Consider the following 19,747-nt stretch of genomic DNA (forward strand, 5'->3'; position numbering starts at 1 on the left):
TACAGAAAATGGTGCATTTGCAAAGATATTTTCAGGACTGAACTTACTGCCCATTTTAATTTGGAGTAAGCTCCCTTTGCAAGTAGCCCTGATTATTTCAGTAAAGCTATAACCAAAGTACACTTCAATGTGAACAAGGCTAGTGGCTCTTGCCTTCAACCAGCTCTGAATAAACTTGCTTTTGGTTGAGCATCCCTCCCCTTAATGTAAGTACCGCAGAGGGATTTTCTGGTGTTGTGAAGAATTCAAAAAATACTCTTATATGTCTTCTGACTTCTTAAATATAACTTCTAAGAAAAGTCTTTGCAATTTAATGGACATTAGATCTACTCATCCCCACAAGTATTATGAGATGGCATTTTAGTACTTAGCTCTGTTTTCTCTTCTAGCTGTCTGCAATGAGATACTTTCTTGAAAGGTTACTGAAACCTGAATAAAACTCCAAGCAACTATGTTGAGTGATTTGTTTCAGTGCTGTAAAGGTGTTCCCCTTACTCACTTTATTAAGGAAGCAGCTTTCTGGGAAGAACTGGTAGTATAAGAAATGACATCATAGATCAGAAAGGAAATTCAGGAATTTGAGTAGAGAGACCAGTGGCCACAGCTGAAGATATAAAGTCTGGGATAAGTTTGAGTCTCTCTAAGCTGTGCAGAATAGAACTGAGAGAAAAAGGGACAAAAAGACGGCTTAATATCAATCTTTTTTTTTTTTTTTTTTTTTAGAAACATAATTTCCCCATGAAGTTTAAAAACTTTCTTGACACTTGTCTTAGCTGGAGCGGATGAACAGTAGGCTGGGGCCAGACTTTTCAGTATCTCTATAGAGAAGCTCAGGTAACAAAAGAAGGGTCCACATTTCAAAAGAAGGAAGGATAAAGTTTTACATGGGCTTATAGCACTTTAAAAGAAGACTTTAGCAAAACAAAGGTGCTGAGCAGTTGTCAGTTCCTTCTCTGACCTTCCCTGCAATAGTCTTGTGTTTTGGCGTGGACAGAGGCATACATTCCCCCATCAGAGCTCTGTTTTGGGAAAACAAAGAATTGAATGAAATCCCAGTGTTGACTCTTATTACAGTTTTGCTGTTGAAGAACCCTGATGTTTTCAGTGCTCTTTTCAAGCTGCTCTGTGAGTATTTTTCTTCCCCAATCACTTTCTTCTTTTTGTTGGGTCTGTTTCCAGCTGAGCTTCATTGTGTTTTCACTGGAGTCTTTGGCTGAGTACCACTCATGCTTGCCCAGTCCTTACAGTAGCATAGTTTAGTTAACTCCTGCTTTTTGGTTTGTTTCTTGTACAGTACATGGGGTGTGTATATATATAGTTTCTCAAGAGACCTACCTGTGTGTGCATCTGAGTTTGTTCATACAAACAGTATGTAGTGACTGAGTAAACAATGTTGAGTGGTTGTAGCTGACAGTAGCAAAAGCAAACCAGTGGTGTGCTTATGTGCTTAAAGACAGGCTTTATTAAAACTAGCTGCCTTAGAAAAACTGCAGATTCATAATGTATTAAACTCTTCTGGAACAGTACATTTGTTCCTGTAATGGAGTTTAGATTTGCCCTTTAATATGAAGCTCTGCTTGTAAATAGTTTATAAAAAGCTTATAATTAAGAAATGTTACAGATATAAACAGCTTGGCCTGCAGCACCGGCTCTACAGATATCTCTAAGGACTAAGTAACCATTTATTTAGACACCCCTCACCTCGAATAGCTCGCCCTTCTGTTTCAGACTGATTCATCTCTGTCTTTTCCCTTTCTTCCCTCTTCACAAAACTGGCATGAGGTTATACTGCCATAATGGAAAAATTATTGCAGGTGGATGGCAGTAAGAGAAAACAGTGCTCTTTTTTTTCTTCTTACATTAGTTAGTTGTGTTATCAAAAGAAACTCAACTCTGAGCTTGACTGGATCTGAACTTTCTCCCCAGATTTGAATCTCTCTCTGTTAGAGCAACATAACATTCCCTACAGTTAAAACATGCCTGGATCTTAGTCATGTCATACACATTATAGTGGTTAAGCAGCTTTATGGAGATTGACTTTTTGGGGTCATTAAGGGGTGGGGGGGAGGGAGAGCTTATAAGATTTGCTCACTGATGTGTGCTGTTTTCCTGTGGTTGTCACTGCTCCATGGGTTTGGGTGGAAGGGACTAATGGAAGAAGACACCAGCAACTGCCTCAGGATATGCATCTGCACCCTGCCTGGCCCAGGACTTTGAATCCAGCAAGTGCTGAGCTGATACTTGATGCAGCTTGTGCACTAGGTGTAATTACTTGTTTGGTCACCAAGTGGGGAAGTCTTGCTGCTCCCTCAGATAGTACTTGCCTTCAAGCTCCATGTTCTAAAGTCTTAACTAATAATCCCTAGGAAGGACTTATCCCCAACATCATTCACTAATTAAACAATTCAAAATATAGAGCTACTCAGGCTGCAAAATATTGCTGAGAAGGCCTTTAGTACAAACATTAGCATTTCCACAGAATCCATAATCTTTGGGGGGGGGGGGGGGAAAGCATGCTGTTCCAGACAGTCTTGGCTGTATCACTTCAGTGTGCTCTGCTATTACATGTTAGCAGATTATACACCTCTCCCCAGTGAAGAGATCTCTCTGTGCATGCTCCCTGCCCCCACTCCTGGACCTCATGCGTTGCTGCTTGTGTCCCTTGTTTTCTCTGCATCAAATTCTTCAGTGAGAGGGAAAAGAGGCAGTGGTATCATTGGCATCTTGCTGCTCTGCTGCAGTTTTGCTGGAGTTTGTTTGCAAATTTGTGCTGCTTGAGACTTTGAAAGGGACTTTTTTCATTGTTTCTCTCACTGCCATGAAGACCAGGATATCAAGGCCTACTCCCAAAATGTAGGTCATCCTGACAGTATCTTGCCCAAGTTATAGTTCCTCAGGGAGTAGCCTAAAGTTTGAATGTGCATAGGTTACTTCATTTCATTTAAAAAAGTGCCATTTGCCCAGTGGTCAAAGCTATGTCCATCTTTAAGTTGTATAACACTCATCTTCAAAATGTATCAGATGTGTGGTGCTAAACTAAAAGAGAGTGGTATTATGGGTAGTATTCATGTTTGGTCCATAGTGTTTGTTAGTCTCCCAGGTATCAGTGCTAATGCAGTCTTGGCAGGCTGGGGTTGATTTTACCTATTGCGCCCTCATCCTTGGAGTGGTAAAGCTCAACTTTTTCTTTTCTGAGGAAAAGTCTTGAGTGAAGACCAGCTTATATTCTCATTTCTATCTTTGTGAGCTTTCTATTACGGGCCTTTTTACATCACAGTGCGTTAGAAGTTTGTTGTATGTCTTAGGAGCCAAGAATGCATTAGGCCATTTCTTGATGTGCTGTGGCTTCTAATTAGCGAAAGAATTACATTAATGTTATCTTGGGGAATCAACTAGCAGTGTTGAGGAGATGCTGCTGCTATTGGTCTTGCTGTCTGATAATTTTACTGAAAACATGAATGTCAAGTACCTTACTGGGAAATGTCCTACGAAGATGTCTTTGCTGATACCTTAATACTTTGACTAGAATGAATATACCTCTTCCTCTGGGTATGCTTTGCAAAACAGCTTGTTGTCATTCATTGAAAAGCTACAGGAGAGGAATGGTGAGGAAATGGTAATATGAATAGAACATTGCCATTCTCGGGTGGGCAGAGAAAATTCCAGGGGAGAAAACATTTGTGAGGGGGGTCTCCAGTAGAGCACATTATTTTGCATATTGTTTTCCTAGGCTCTGCTAAATGTCCTGAAATACTGAGAAGACGGTCAGAGTTGCCAGTGGTACACAGTACTTTGACAGAAAGAGAGAAAGTGACTGATTTAAATCTTTGAGAAGGGCTAAATACAAAGCTAAGTTAACATGTAAATGCTGCGATTTTACCCTCCCTGGGACTAGTAATAACTCTTGAGTAATTTCTCAAAGCAGTTGGTGCCAGCCACCATTTAAGAATAACCTTGAGTGATTTAGATGAGTTTGGAGCAGATAAGACCAAAATTTGAGTGACTGGTACAGACAAACATGGAGAGAATGAACTGAGTTGCAAAACATTGATTTAGGGGGCATTTCTTTCAATTTGCCCTGCTCAAATTGACCCCTCCTCTCTCCTCCTGCCCCCCCCCCCCCCCCCCCCCCCCAGAGTCTGGAAACCAGCATCCTGAGGGAACATGGCTTGAGATTTGTCAACTGGGAGAAAAGAAGCCTTTTTAGGAAGAGGCTTCAAGCAGAAAACAGTGTTCAGTCCAAGCTCCTCTGGAGCAGGTGCTCTGTGGTAACCTGAAGGGTGGAAGGGAGAGGGGCAAAGGTAATGCAAGCCTTGAGCATTAGAGTGAGGTGCTGGACCACTCACCAGGGCCAGCTCTGGCTAGAGACAAAGTAGGTGGTCATTTAAAGCCCCCAAATGACGGCCTTAAGCAAAGGAGATATTCCAGGCTTTGCAGTACTGTCTGTGGATCTATGCCTAAATTTTTCAGTGCTGCTAAAAAGCCGTGGGCTAGCCCTGCTCCCCATCAGACAGGGAAGAAGCAGGCACTGATTTGGTCAGTGGGGCTGAAGGAAGGAAACCTAATCTGCCCCAACTCCCTGCCTACCCAGATTAGTGCAGGTGTTCTACCTGTGCCTTGTCCTTTCCTGCGCACATGCCTGAGGGTAAGTGCAGAAGTTGCAGCCCCACCTGTGCTGCAACCCCTGGTGTGTCAGAACAGAAACTGGCAGGAAAACATACACAATTTGTCTGAGGTTTTTTTATTATTTATCTTAAAGCGGCAGGGCTGAAATCATAAGCTTTAAACAAAAGGTCACTTTTTATTTACATGTTCTTTACAAGCACACTGTTATAGGATGTAATAGCTCTTTGAATGTTAACTTTCTATTTATACTTAGGTTCGCTGTAGCCATATGCAAAGGCTTGGAATGCAGTTGGGGAAATAAGAGGGTGAATGAAAAATAGCCATAAGCCTGAGCAAGGCTCTCAGTTTTATAATATGCCATTCTAATGAACAGTAGCTATTGTAGGAGGTGTCCGTGTTGAAAGGTCTCTAGAGAAACTGTGAATGAAATTAGTGCACCAGAATGTGCTACTGTTCTTATAATTCAATGATCATAACTGTTTTTCAGGAAAGTAGAAGGGTTTTTTGTGCTTTAACATGTCAAGCTGCTCTTCAGGAAGGAAGGTGGCTTTAGAATGCATTTTCGCTACTTCCCACTGATGTTCATTGCCATCTCTTCTTCACTGCAAAGCTACATGAAATATTAACCAGGGATTAGACCTGTCAGTACCCCAGAATGGTCATAACTAAGAAAATAAGAATGGTCATGCTGAGTCAGACCCAAGGGTTCGTATAGTCTTATATTCAGTATCAGGCTTTGGCAAATAGCTATAAATATAAGAAACAAGCAAACATAAGTTTAAAACTGCACATTCCACAAAAAGCAGTAGAATTCACAACTTTGTTTTGATCAGTTGGTAGCCTTTTTTGTTTTTTTTTTTTTTTTTTGGTTTTGTTTGTTTCTTCACTTGTTTGTTTTGGTCAAAGGGAGATGTTAAGAAGGATGTTGAGAGCAGCTCTGTATAGGTTCAGATCACAAAGGCTATTGTCAGAGTCAGCTACAAAGCTAGGGTCAGAGTTTTACTGATGTAAATCCTGTGGTTCCATTGACTGGAGTAAGCTATGTTGATTTGTATGGGTCAAGGATCTGGCCTGTAAGTTTTATGCCATTAAAGTGTATCTTGTTTTTCTGTTACCTTTTGGATTTTATGGCAGTTTTTGTAATTACACAGATTCAGAGAGTAAGTTCCCATCTGAAAAGCCTATTTAATGGGTTTTGAATTCTATATTCCTCTATACCCTTTCTCATGAGGTAGTAAAGTCCATACTTAGCAATAAACAATTGAGTCCCTTGGATGACAAACACTTTCAAATCCATTATTCTTTAATATTGTTCTTTGAGCTCTGTCTCAAACTCTTTACTGCTCACTCATAGCAAAACATTGCACTCGCTCAGTGAAGTCCACTTGCTGTCGTCTGTACCCTCATCTGGGCAACATGGTGGAGAGACCCAATCTTTGAGACTGCCATATCATTTCAGCTTGGGTTTCCCCATTCATGGGGCTGCCCCTCCCCAGCCACGAATTGTCAAGCAGAACTCATTTCTATCCACAGAGAGCTCAGCAATATAGAAAGCCATCAAAATTAGAGGTGGAAGAGGCTTACTGAAAACTCTCTCTCCCGCTTCTTGCAAATGCAGGATTGTTCCTTACAATAACTTGTTTCATTCTTTGTCTAGGTATTTTCAGAAAGACTCAGTCAATAGGGCTCAGCTGTTTCTCTTGGGAGATTATTCCACAGTCTAATATACCCACTTCTGCTAAATGGGTTTCCAGATACCCATTTTTATTTTTTTTTCCTGTGCTCAGTTTCAGTTTCATCCTATCACTTCTAGTTAGTTATACTTCCTTGAGCCACCTGATACAAGAGCTCCCTTTCCTGTTTGCAGGAAAAAGCCCAACCCTTTCTTCCTTGTGAGGAAGAATCCAGGGCTTGACTCTGGAAATGGAGAAGCTTGATGCTGCCTTATCTCATGCCTGAGGAAATTCCTGTCTTTCCCCCACCTTTCTGGCAAGAGTTGAAAAGTGTTAATAGCTGGAGATGCTTCACACAAACACTTTAAATAATCTGTCTACTGATTATTATAATTATATTCTGCTGTAGCATTAGGTAGTTATAGAAAATAGTGGGTACAGCCTGGTTAGTCAGTGTTATGTCTTCTCCTCTGTCCTCTTAACAAATTAACTATCTGTCTCAATCCTGCAACAAACCCTTGAACAGTATCTTAATTTCATTGGTCAGAGATTTTGAGGGTATTCTACCCCATGCAGTTGAGTATCTGGACAAGGTGAACTCAAATGTACCCATTCTTCAGTGCACAGGGAGGTTTTTCCTTTCCCAGGGACAGAAGCTGCTGTGCTAGGTGCTGCATAAGCAAAGGAGAAAATGTTGGTTTCTGACACAGAGCCCTGGCAAAACGCTGAAATGCACTGAGAAACTTACCATGATTTTAGACCTCTAAAGTTCATTAGAGTGGTTGGATGCTGTAACTTTTGTTCTCTTTTCTAGCCACACAAATTAATAAGGATGCTGCTCTCCCTGAAGTTGAGTGAAGCATTTTGAGTCAGGAGACATTGTGTTCTTTTATTTTCTTTATTTTTTAGTATAGATATTTGTTTCCATTTTCATTGGTGGAAAGCCTAGCATAGGTGTATTGATTTGGACACCTTCAGGGAATACACAAATATCTGAGATCATGGTGGTGGTGGGGAGACTCCCTCCCCCCCCCCCCCAATTTTTTGCATTTCAGATGTGCCTGAATAGCTTTCAGGACAAAGTGGATGTCACTTTCAAGGTGGATATCAATTCTTCATTCATTAGAATCATATCAGAGCATCCAGTAAGGAATGGCAATGGGGAGAAACCTCTCAGACACTGATTCAGAAAGGTTTTGCTCTGTTCAGCAGTGTTGTGTCTAGCCTCTTGCATGATGTGTTGCACAGGCAAATTTTCAAACCAGAGGTAAAAACTGTGCTGGTGAGACGGGCGTTTTCTCACCTGCTTTTGAGCATCCTGATTCAACTTGACCATGCTGTAGGGTAACCTCTGGAGTTAGGAAGTTTTGCAACTCGAGGTGCTGTAAGCCTTGTAGGCTCAGGCTGCTGAAAATTGAGGTGTTTGGAGGACTTGGATGTCTATGAGGTTGTGTAGCAGCTCTGTGGTGGCTTTGCAAGCATCAGTGTGGGAATAAATCACATAAAGGAAATAAGTGCTTAGGTTTTGGATGTAACTCACTGCAAGCATGTGTTATACTTTGACTGAACAGTGGTAAGGAATCACTTCCGCCTTTTTTGCTCCTTATATGTTCCTTCTGCTTTTATAAAGTATGATTCAAACCTACCACCTCTAACTTTACTCAAACCGTATGGGCTGCAGTACTGAGGTCTTTCTTTCATTTTCCTCCAGTTTGGCTCTACTTTCTCTTTTCTGTGCTTCTCTCTTACAATGTAAGAGTCAGTAAGAATGGACTCCCAGAGGAAGACTGTGTTCCTAGGAGATACACTTCATATATTTAATCATCCTTGGAGCTTTTATTTTTCTAAAGGACTGAAGTGACAGCCTTTAGAGAATAATTATATGAAACACCATGTGTGAGCAAAGTGTGAAATGTCTCCAGTACCGACCAAAGCTATAGATATTTTTATTAAATATTAATGCCATGCAGTTATGAAGGGTTTGCCAAGCAGATGTTAAGCTGGTCTTTGTGGTAATTTAATTGAGCAAGGAACTTTTCCTGCCATTTTTATCAATGTCGGGCTATACATGACATTTTAAACTAAAAATATAAAACGGAGAGAAAGAGAGAAAATGGAGAAAAATAATTAATAATCAGTTTCCATTCATGACTATCTGTTAATATTTCCCCTCAGAGGATTTAATGTTTCTCCTGAATGTTTTTCTTGGAGGCTGATATGAATCTGAGCTAACCTAGGCTCTGTGCAAATTCTTCCAGAGGGCCTCTATCTGGAGTCTGGCCCAGTCCTGCTAATTCAGTTCTTTCTTTCCTATTTGTAAAAAGATGATGATGATAATAAAAGCAAACCCTAAACTATTCTGAAGATTATGACCATGTGGGACTCTGAAAATATTTGTGGATAGCTCCCTTCTTCTCTACTTGGAGCATCTCTCGATGCTTAAATATCACAGTGGGATCTTCCTGTACTTTAAGTATGGATTGATTGAATCTTACTGAAGTTATGTCCCCATAAAGTGAAACATTTTAACGTGATTTAGCATCGTAACACATTTGGTTATGTACAACTCATCAGGCAAAAATAAATAAGGAAAATAAAAAGGTGATTGAAATGTCTGTAGGTCAGGTGCAATATAATGAGCCCATTCATGAAATATCACTGAGGGCCCCTCCTCACAAGTATGACATTATTTACATGGAAAAAATGTGGTCACACTTCTACCTTGTGTGTGGTGTTCTAAACTTATGAAACTGTTTTTGCCCACAGTTAAGTGGGCTTGTTTCAGTTATGTTCCCTGGAGACGACAGCCACCCCCCTGCCCCAAGAGCAGGTGATTGCTGTGGTGAAGGTGACCAATTCTAGCTTCAGCCTAAGAAGGGAAAAAATATAAAATAATAAATCACAGCACAGTAAAGCTGAGATGAAATGAAAAATCACCAGATTGGTTTGTGGGTTTGACCTGCCTGCTTATAATGGCACAGGCTTCCCATCAGCTATGGGGACTTTTATAGGCATTTCTGAAATAAATTGCATCTGTTTAAAGGACTCTGAGTGTTAAGGTCCCAGAACTATGCTCTTTACCCAATCCAGACTTGTACTGTGCTCCTGCCATAAAGAAGGTATTGCTAATTCCTGTACCTCCAGTATGCCCATCTTGGAGTTTGATAATGGATGCATGTGTCACTCTACAGAACAGGGAAGCCACAATGACATTTCAGAGCTTCTTGGCCAAGATTAAACGTGTTTTCTCAGACAGAGGAAGATATCTTCTCTTTATAAAAGTAGTAAGAAATGGAGATTACTGCACATGCTCACTGCACTTTTGAGTGATTTCCACTGCAGTTTTTTGGGGAAATATTTTCACAGAATCACAGAATGGTTAAGGTTGGAAGGGACACCTGGAGATCATCTAGTACAACCTCCCTGCTCAAGCAGGGTCACCTAGAGCATGTTGCCCAGGATTGTGTCCAAACAGCTTTTGAATATTTCCAAGGATGGAGACAATCCTGGGCAACCTGTTCCAGTGCTCAGTGACCCTCACAGTAAAGACATTTTTCCTCACGTTCAGATAGAACTTCCTGTGTGTTTCAGTTTGTGCCCATTGCCTCTCATCCTATCACTGGGCAGCACTGAAAGGAGTCTGGCCCCATCCTCTTTACACCTTCCCTTCAGATACTTATACACATTGAAAAGATTCCCCCCTCAGCCTTCTCTTCTCCAGGCTGGACAGTCCCAGCTCTTTCAGCCTTTCCTCATATGAGAGATGCTCCAGTCCCTTGATCATCTTAGTAACCCTTTGTTGGACTTCCTCCAGCAGCTCCATAGCTCTCTTGTATTGGGGAGCCCAGACCTGGACCCAGTACTCCAGATGTGGCCTCACCAGGGCTGAGTAGAGGGGGAGAATCACCTCCCTCGACCTGCTGGCAGCGCCCTTCCTAATGCAGCCCAGGATACCATTGGCCTTCTTGGCCACAAGGGCACATGGCTGTTTGTTCATGGTGAACTTCCTGTCCACCAGGACTCCCAGGTCCTTCTCGGCAGAGCTGCTTTCCAGCAGGTCAACCCCCAACCTGTACTGGTGCAGGGGGTTATTCCTCCCTAGGTGGAGGGCTCTGCATTTCCTGTTACTGAACTTCATGAGGTTCCTCTCTGCCCTTGCCTGCAGCCTGTCAAGGTCCCTCTGACTGGCAGCACAGCCCTCTGGTGAATCAGCTACTGCTCCCAGTTTTGTATCATCAGCAAACTTGCTGAGGGTGCACTCTGTGCCTTCATCCAGGTCACTGATGAATACATGTAGCAGCATTGGAGCCAGTATTGACCCTGGGTTACCTCACCAGCTACAGACCTCCAGCTAGACTTTGCGCCTCTGATCACAGAGCCCTCTGAGGTCTGCCATTCGGCCAGTTTCCAGTCCACCTCATTGGCTGCTCACCTAGCCTGTACTTCCTGAGCTTGCCTATGAAGATGTTATGGGAAACAGTGTGAAAAGCCTTCCTGAAGTCAAGTGAGACAACATCCACTGCTCTCCCCTCATCTACCCAGCCAGTCATTCCATCGTAGAAGGCTATCAGATTGGTTAAGCATGATTTTCCCCTTGGTGAAGCCATGCTGACTACTCCTGAACACCTTCTTGTCCTCCACATGTTTGGAGATGGCCTCCAGGATGAGCTGCTCCATCACCTTTCCAGGGATGCAGGTGAGGCTGACTGGCCTGTGGTTGCCTGGGTCCTCCTTCTTGCCCTTTTGCAAGACTGGAGTGACGCTGGCTTTCTTCCAGTCCTTGGGCACTTCACCTGATTGCCATGACCTTTTCAAGATGATTGAGTGTGGCCTAGCAATGATGTCCGCCAGCTCCCTCAGCACTTGTGGGTGCATCCCATCAGGGCCCATGGAGTTGTGGATGCCCAGTTTGTCTAAATGATCTCTAACCCCATCCTCCTCAACCTAGGGAAAGTCTTCCTTTCTCCAGACCTTCTCCCTGGTCTCCAGGGGATTCCTGAGGGTTGGCCTTAGCAGTAAAGACTGAAGCAAAGAAGGCATTCAGGATCTCTGCCTTCTCGTATCCTTGGTCAGCAGGGCCCCTGCCCCATTCAGTAGCAGGTCCGCATTTTCCCTAGTCTTTCTTTTGTTACTGATGTATTTAAAGAAGCCCTTCTTGCTGTCCTTGACATCCCTTGCCAGATTTAACTCCAAATGGGCCTTGGCCTTCCTAGTCCCATCCCTGCATTCTCAGATGATGTTCCTATAATGCTCCCAATTGGCCTGTCCCTGCTTCCATCTTCTCCACACTTCCTTCTTCTGCTTGAGTTTTGCCAGGAGCTCCTTGTTCATCCGTACAGGTCTTCTGCCCCCTTTTCTTGACTTCTTGCTCATTGGGATGCACCATTCTAGAGCTTAGAGGTGATCCTTGAATATTAACCAGCTCTCTTGGACCCTTCTTCCTTCTAGGGCCCTATCCCTTGGGATTCTTCCAAGAAGGTTCCTGAAGAGGCCAGAGTTTGCACATTGGATACATGTGAGAGGGTCCTGCCTAAGGCAAAGAAGCTGTGCGTACAGACTGGCTGCTCTAGTGGGATATAGAAGACTTGATCAGCAAAGGATCATGATAGTCACTGGTAACTTCTGATTAAGTCACTAAAAGTCTAGCCAGTAGAGAAGAGCTAAGCAAACTGTCTCCTCAGCAAGAGAACTGCTAGTTGAGGGGGAAAATGTCTCTGCTTTTACCTCGTAGAAGTAAATAGTTGACTGTAGTAAGTTTAAGGATAAAGCAATAAGCAGGTCTCCTCTTCTCTGGCTTCTGCAGTTGTTGCCACTGATTTATTTGTGTGGATGCAGAAAAATCATGTACGCAAATAGGGAAAACAGAGAGGGGGATTCAATTTTGCAGACTACTTCTGTGCTACTCTTTACTACTGGGAATGCAGCAAATGTTGACTGCTAATACCTTATTTAATAAGGTCTGTACCAAATCCAGATGTTGCACAGAAGACCTGGTATGCTGGGCACACAGCACAGAAACATGGAGCTTCCTATATTTCCTGTAGAATAAACTCAAAGCTTCCTTTTTCTGGGATATGTGTGCTCACAGGCAAAAATACTGCTTTACTCTCGAGTGTTCTATGCAAGAGACAGTTTATTTTACGTGTTCTAAATGGTGTTAAATTTTCAGTGACTTGTCCTACTTGATTGGTTCAAGATCAATACATCTGGTTGACAGGATGAGAATGAGAAAGCTATTAATCAATGTTGGAAGCAGGCCTGAGGCCTGATCAAACTTTTTTTATTGTTATTATTTTGAAAGGAAGGAAGGAGTAATGCTTATTTGAGGTTGTTATTGTCCCCTTACCTACCTATCGCTCATGTGTTGCCAAGTCAATGAAGTGCTGAACAGTGAGATTGACAAACATGAAAATAATAGCGAAATACTATGCGAATGCCCAGTGCCCAGATAAGTAGCAACTGCCAGAATAATTTCCCAAACTCTGCAAGTTGACTTTGAGTTTTCCATTGTGTCTGGTATTTTTCCAGCTTCTCGCACACTTAATACTGGTTGACCATATTCACAGCAGTGTCTGCAGAAAATGCTCTCAGATAGGCTACAGCATAACGGGAATGCTCTGTCTGCTGTGAGAGTTTGTATGCCATAAAGAAACAGAGAACCAAGGAAGGAGCAAGCAGAGCTACTGTGTGTTGCAAATATCTACTGACCTTTAGAGTTGAAAGATTCATCTCATAGTTTGGATCACAAATTTTGGAAATAATCATCAGATGTTTTACCAGCAGACTTTCTCTCAGAGATCCTGGCTTTGAGTCATGTCACTAATGCTTAGCCAGCATCCTTGATTCAGTGATGCTGTAGCTTAAATGGTTTCAAGAAAGTGCTTCACCACTATCTTCTCCAACTTCCCTATGTTAAGAGCACTAGAATTAAAGGGTTTGTTGCCTCTGAAAGCTGAACTCTTCCTTTTATCAGCAGAATAATATCAGTAGCAGATAGAACTCAATATTTTTCATTTCACATGGTTTGTCAAGTTTTTTCCTACTGGAGTGGAAATTGCTTTAGGGTATGTGACGCTTTCTGGGTTTTGGTGCAAAACTTGGAGGCTTTTGGGGGTGGGGAGGGGGAGGGAACGGGGGGAAAAGGGTGCTTAAACATAGAATTTCTTTTCCTGTTGCTTCTTTCTCTGAACTATAACAAAAGCCTAGAGGTTTTTCAAGTAAATTTAAGCCATCCGCACCTCATTTTATCTGGTCAGTCACTGTATAAGGAGGAGCTCAGGCCTTATGTCCAACAAACACTGTCCTGTTGACAATGGTTTCCCAGAAGGGTGTGAGCTAGTATCAATTAGTTTTATGGTGGTGTTTTTTCTAATACGGAAACATATGGTGCATTTTGCTGTTTGGAGTTTATACTCCCCATAGCATGGGCATGCAGCTCCCATTAACTTTAACGAGACTTGCATGCACAAGGGGGACATATAGGCCACGTCATGAAGCTCTGGGTTTTTACTGTTTTGCTTTGATAGATTAATATGTCTCTGTACCTGCCTGCTTTAGTCTGCCAGCTCCAATGTCTTTTGCCATAGTTATTTTGACTGTGATCTATACTATAGCTTTTGCTCAGGAGGTTGTCTGATGGGCAAGAAAGGCCAAGTTCCTTGGCCAGAGGCTCTAGTCTGACTGAGAAAATGAAGTGAGGTGTGGAAAAGTACTGAAAGGACAGTGTGCACAGCCCAGAAGAACATACGCACTGTGGCCGCTGAAGGGGACAGATTAGTATCTGTTGTTTCTTGCCAAGGTCTGAAACACCAGTGCGCTGGTTTTGAGCAATGTATATTGCTTCCTAAGTTCCTTTTAAGTGAGCCCCTGAAGAGTTGGACGCTAAACCAAGGTATCTGATGGGAATATTGCTCTCTGGAGTGTTTATTGGTACTAGTGGGGACTTGGGGGCTTGATACTGCGCTTCTACCCTGTAACAGGTAGGCTGTAGATTTAGCATCTCAAAATAAGGATCCCAAACAACGTGTGCCTGTGCCAGGGTGTGAGGCCGGGCTAACAGTGTCTGAATGTTGTTCAGGTTCAGAGGCCTGATAAGGCGTGGGGAATGCAAAACCCGGGACTAGTACAACAGGCTGGTGTCTGATTACACCAGATAGCTCAGCCAGGCCTGTTAAGCCTTTGCGAACACAAAGGGTGAGCTTCTTCAGGCTGCAGGCTGCATGTAAACCAATGGCAAGTATGTATTGCATGACTCGCCTTTGTACTAATTTCACAAAGAATTTTTTTGGTACAGCCTGTATTTGAAGCTGTCGGTGCAAGCATTAATGCCTCATGCCTGTTAGCTCTGGACTTCTGCGACTTGGTCCCAAGTCAGGATACAAATGCACAAAGAGGACTTGCATCTCTGCTACTCTTTGTATACTGCAACCAGTAATGGGATTTCTGTCAGTAAGACCTGGATTTGGTTGTAGTATGGCGGTATAAAAGGGTAGTTAATTTCAGTGTTTAGAAAAGCAAAAGCCCATTAACAGAACTGAGAAAACACACATTTAAAATGATCATCATGCAAAGTCAGGAAATTGTTCTTTATTCCATAGGGTAGCATCTCTAATCATCCTCAAAGTTAAGATTAATTTTGTGTTGCTTTTGGTAGGAGAATTATAATAGGAAGCATTACCCTTTAAAACAACCATGCAGTGACTTTAGTGCAAGCTACATTCCTTGTCTCTCAGGGAACCTGGTTATCTTGTTTGCTGATGGCTGTCTGTGCATTTGGACAGATGCATGCTTTAGTATGAATAAACTTCCCTTTCAAGCTGCCAGCCAGATGTACCATGGATTTATGAATCCCTTTTGGTATAGGAAGGTGATTTTTTTTTTTTTTTTTTTTTTTTGAGCAGAAATGTCATAAAGCCTCTTAAGTTATAGCATTCAACTACTGAAGTTTAAACAAGACACTAAATCTGGAAATTAGAAGATAAAACATGTGTTCATATTGCTAAATAATGAGGAGGGATTGTCCAGCTCTAGACAAAGATTGTGGTCTTTCACAGTAGCAGAATTGAAACTGGGATAAAACTGGAGGGAAGAAAGAATCAGGAAAATGTGAAGAAAAAAACATCAGCCTGGGAAGGGATTATCTCCACAATGTGTGAAGTTATCTCACGTTTTAGTCAGGTTGTCCCCTTGTCCCTGTATCTATGTCCCACATATCTAGTTTGGAAGCCACGCTTTATTGAAACCAAGACAGTTATAGGTTATTACTGTTTTTCATATATTTGTTATAATGACCATGAATATGCTCACTCAGTTGTTGAGGAATTTTGCACCAAAGTCCAGTAGCCCAGTCTCATTTATGAATGTTTTTTTTGTCATTTCTTTGTGCAGGTAGGGTCATATCCATTTTACACCTATGAAGGTCAGTGAAGCAAACTCCAGGGATGAGAAACTGTTTGCATGTTTACTTTTCTGGTGTTGGAGACCATACTGAAAAAACTTTTTAAGCCACAGCGGTAGCAAGAAAAAAGAAAGACCATATTTTCTTGGCTGGACATGACTCTGTGCTATAATCTTCATTTTTCAGTTTAAATGCTCCAAGATCATCACAAACTTGAATCTGAATGAAACACTTAGCTCTGATTTCATGAAAGGATGTGACTAACCTTAACGTTAAGGAAAGAGATGTCTGCGCTTAGTGCCAAATTTTCTCATTTTAAGGATGCTTTTTCCTTCTGCCACTGAATCTTCTGAAGGTTTCCAATCCTGTTTCATCACCTAGATAAGGACCAGACCTTCAGGTGCCCCAGACCTTCAGGTGCCCCAGCAGCTTTCCTGCATATGCTCAAAAGCTGTCGACCTAAGGTGCTTTGGAAAGAAAAGAGTGTTGAGACTGGGAAGAGTCAAGGGGAGGAGGGAAGCGGTGACCTGCCTCCTGAGGAGGCTTGTCCTTGTGGCAGTGTGCTACTGTGAGGAGAGATGTGAGGCCAATGCATCTGCAGGTAGCACAAGCTCTGAGCTGAGTGATTAAGCACTGGTAAGAGGCAGGAGAGCTTTTCTGGGTCTGTTTAAACAATATTTTGCAGGGGATTTTTATTTTTTAATTAATACTGCATTGTAATGCTGGAAGTTGGACACTTCCATGAGAGAAAACCAAATTAAAATGGCATGGTTCAAAACTCCTTTTGGATATGATACTGAATTTTTTTTTTTTTTGATTGGTTCTTGAGGGACTAATTTGAAAAATGTTAAAGCTGTAGCATTGTGAAAGCAAACGTGGCTGGTATTCCTCAGCTTCGTATAGTCAAAAGTCAGAGCTGGGCTGCCCTAAATTACGAGGTAAGCATGTAACTCCTGATGGTTTTCGGTGCTTGGTTCTGCTTTCAGAACACACTTATTTCCTGTGTTCAACCTTGTCCTTACGGTGCCGGCAGTTGGAAACTTGCCTTCTAAGATGAAAGGCGAAATTATCGTGCAACTGTCTCATTTTTAGCAATTTAAGGCTACCAAAAAAGTACCAAGTATTGTAAGCTTTCTTCTTTGTAAGAATCCTATAAAGTGGCAGTCCTACAGATCCAGGATTTTCTTCCAGCCCTGTACAGAGAACTTTCTACCTGCTGAATCCATCACTTCGCCCAGAATAGTCCCTTCTGTCAAAGGGAATGTTTCTAGTGTTGCCTCTGTTTGCCTCAGAACCCATCTGTTCCTAGGAGAACGTCTTCTAAAATCAGGAATGGATAAATCTTGATAGCTGAGTGGCCTTCTTTGTAGTCTGTTTGATGCCTAATAAATGCAGAAATTTTCAGCCTTTTCAAATCCTACTTTCTTTTTTTTTTCTTTTTCTTTTTTTTTGTAGCCACATGGTAATCAATTATTAAAAAAAAAAACAAATTAACCATGGCCTGGTTATTTTCTCAAATAAATGCATCCAAGCAAAACTAATATCAGGGCATTTGTCTTCTGTCAGGAATGGATATAGCAGGACAGGCATGAGTGTTCAGAGTGGCATGGCTACTTTCTCCTGCACTGTCAAGTTAATTTGGCCATAGCCCAATTTTAGTAGCTTCCACTGCTTGCTCAGTACAAGGCTGATACTACTGCAGTGTCACCAGCAGCTAATGTCTTCTAGAACAATATGCCTATTTTTGAAGAAAAAGGGGTCTCATTTTGGAAGCTTATATACAGGTATAGTCCTGAGATGGATTTCCATTTCCCCATTCCCAGTGGCCCCACAGAGGTAACTGTAACAGGCAGATTCTTAAGTTATGAGTGTGTCTATTTCCAGTTTACAACACCTTGGCCCTCAAGCCCAGATCTTTTCCAGATAGTGTGAAATATTTTTTGCTTGTTGAAAAATTTCTTCATGTTGCAATTTTGAGCACTCTGTAATAGGCCAAAAAAAAAAAAAAACCTTTTCATTTTCCTAGAACTGCTCAGCCATATCCTTTTGACGTTATTTATTGAAGGCAGATACATTAACAGTTAACACTGGGTTTAATTTTATTCTTCTTACAGCTAATGTTGATTCCAGCTCTTCTGATTTTGATGAAGACTGGCTCTGCTGGCTGCCTGTGGCTGGCACAACTACAAAGCTGATTTCGGGAACCTTAGAGGTTTATTTAGATTCCTTAAATGTTTTGGCTTGATGGTATCTTGGGTATTTTGAAACTTTTGAAGCCTTTTCAATTCCTAACAGCACCAAGCAGGCAGACATAGAAACACACAGAAACTAGGAGCAGAATGCCATCTTTGCTTTGTTCTTCACATTTGTAAGTATCCCCAAGTGGGTGAACCAGACCAAGTGCAAAAGAAATAGCAGTAAAAATTGGCAGATGCGGACCACATTCTTCCCCTCCCTTGGGAGAGGATGGAGAAGGAAAGATGCTTCGTATGCCTCCCTTAATGCAATTTGCTTTAGTAGAAGGGGCTAGTGCAGCTGTGGAATTTGCAGCCTGTGCATAAATGCTGATTCCGGCGCTTTGGAGGTCAGGTATGAGCATGAAAGCAGGCTTCTAGGGCTCAGCTGGCCCTTCACCCTCAGGTAGCTAAGCACTTTTCTTCTGTCTGTCTCTGTGCTATGTGTTGTTTAGATTTGCATGCAAAAATCCTTTCTGAGCCCGTCTCCTGCTGCTGTACTGTTGATAGTTGTGTGGCTCTTCTGAAAAGCACACATGTGTAGGAATGCTGGGGATTGGAGTGAGGGAAGAGCGTGTGGAGGCAGCACCCTTTGGCAAAATGTTTTCAGTACGCTACACCTGCATGTTTGCGACTGGAAGGCCACGTGCAGCTGCTTCCTGAGCCGAGAAGAGGTAACTGTTTTATGTAATAGGGACGATTTTAAACCTGTTGGTTTAAAAGCAGTGATCTTCTAGGGGATGACTGGCTGATGAATTCTGAGCAGAAATAGCCATAAATACTTCTCATCCAGTTCAGGAATCTGTTCAGCTCCTCAAATTCTTCTGGTGCCTTCCTGTTAGTGCAGTAAGTTATATTAAATGCCTAAACTCCTGCGAGAGAACTCGTGAAGAAGCAGTGATGCGGTGCTGGGCTATGCAACCTGAGGTAGTTGCTTGGCCCACTCCATCCTCATGCACTCCCATTCCTGCCCTCAGCCATTCTCCGCGTGCTGAATGTGATGTGTTCTCCTTAGGCTAAACCTCAGCAGCTGCTAGACCTGACAAAAGCTGCTTTTATGCACAGCTATGGGAACAGGAATGAAACAAATGCAGTTAGCCTCCCAAACTGGAGCATTTGCCTCTGGTTATACAGACTGAGGATCTGAACCCCAACGTGTGACTGCTAGCAGATTCTGATTAGCAGCGTGGTGGCGATGTCAGACAGGAACTCTGAGCCGTGTGCCTTTGGCTAAATGTTTTTGGAATACATGAGGAAAACCTGCTTTTCTCCTTATTTACGTGGCTTAAACCTGGAACAAAGAAGGCTTGGGTTTGATTTCATGGTGTACCCTTGATTTCTTTGGTGCCCTTGATGAAGTTACGTTATCAGGTCTCTAATAGTGAAATGGGCATTAGAAGACTAATCCCTAATGGGTTTTGTGAGGTTAGTGAGGCACTCTTATGCGTGCTGTTGGAGCACTGTTGGAGCTGGTTCTGGGATGCTTTTTCTGGGATTCCCAAGGAAGGAACACCCACCTAAGGAAGGGTGTCTGGAGCATTGCATGGACGTGTCCTGCAACTTTAGCTATTCCAGCCCAGAACTGTGGACCAATGCCAAGCAGAAAAGATAGTGGAGGTTTTCTTCCTTGCAAAAACTTGGGGGACTTTTCCAGAATGGCTGACTTGACACAAGGGAGGGGGGATGTGTGTGTGTGTGTGTGTGCATGCGTGGTTTTTTTGGGGTGGGTGGGGGGTGTATTTCTTTTCATCTGGGGATGAGCTAGAGAGCTGGTTCCATGAGTCCTGAAATCCCTCTGCAGCGGGAACACAGAGAGA

The 19,747-nt window shown here is 42.5% G+C and overlaps 1 long non-coding RNA gene across 2 annotated transcripts in view; it reads left to right on the top strand.

The window, feature by feature from the left end:
• Nucleotides 1–19,747, top strand: part of LOC136991546 (uncharacterized) — a 427,115-nt gene that overhangs the window by 102,349 nt on the left and 305,019 nt on the right. The gene's annotated exons all lie outside the window — the stretch shown is intronic.

This window comes from Apteryx mantelli, chromosome 3 (assembly GCF_036417845.1).
Source record: "Apteryx mantelli isolate bAptMan1 chromosome 3, bAptMan1.hap1, whole genome shotgun sequence".
Classification (NCBI taxonomy): domain Eukaryota; kingdom Metazoa; phylum Chordata; class Aves; order Apterygiformes; family Apterygidae; genus Apteryx; species Apteryx mantelli.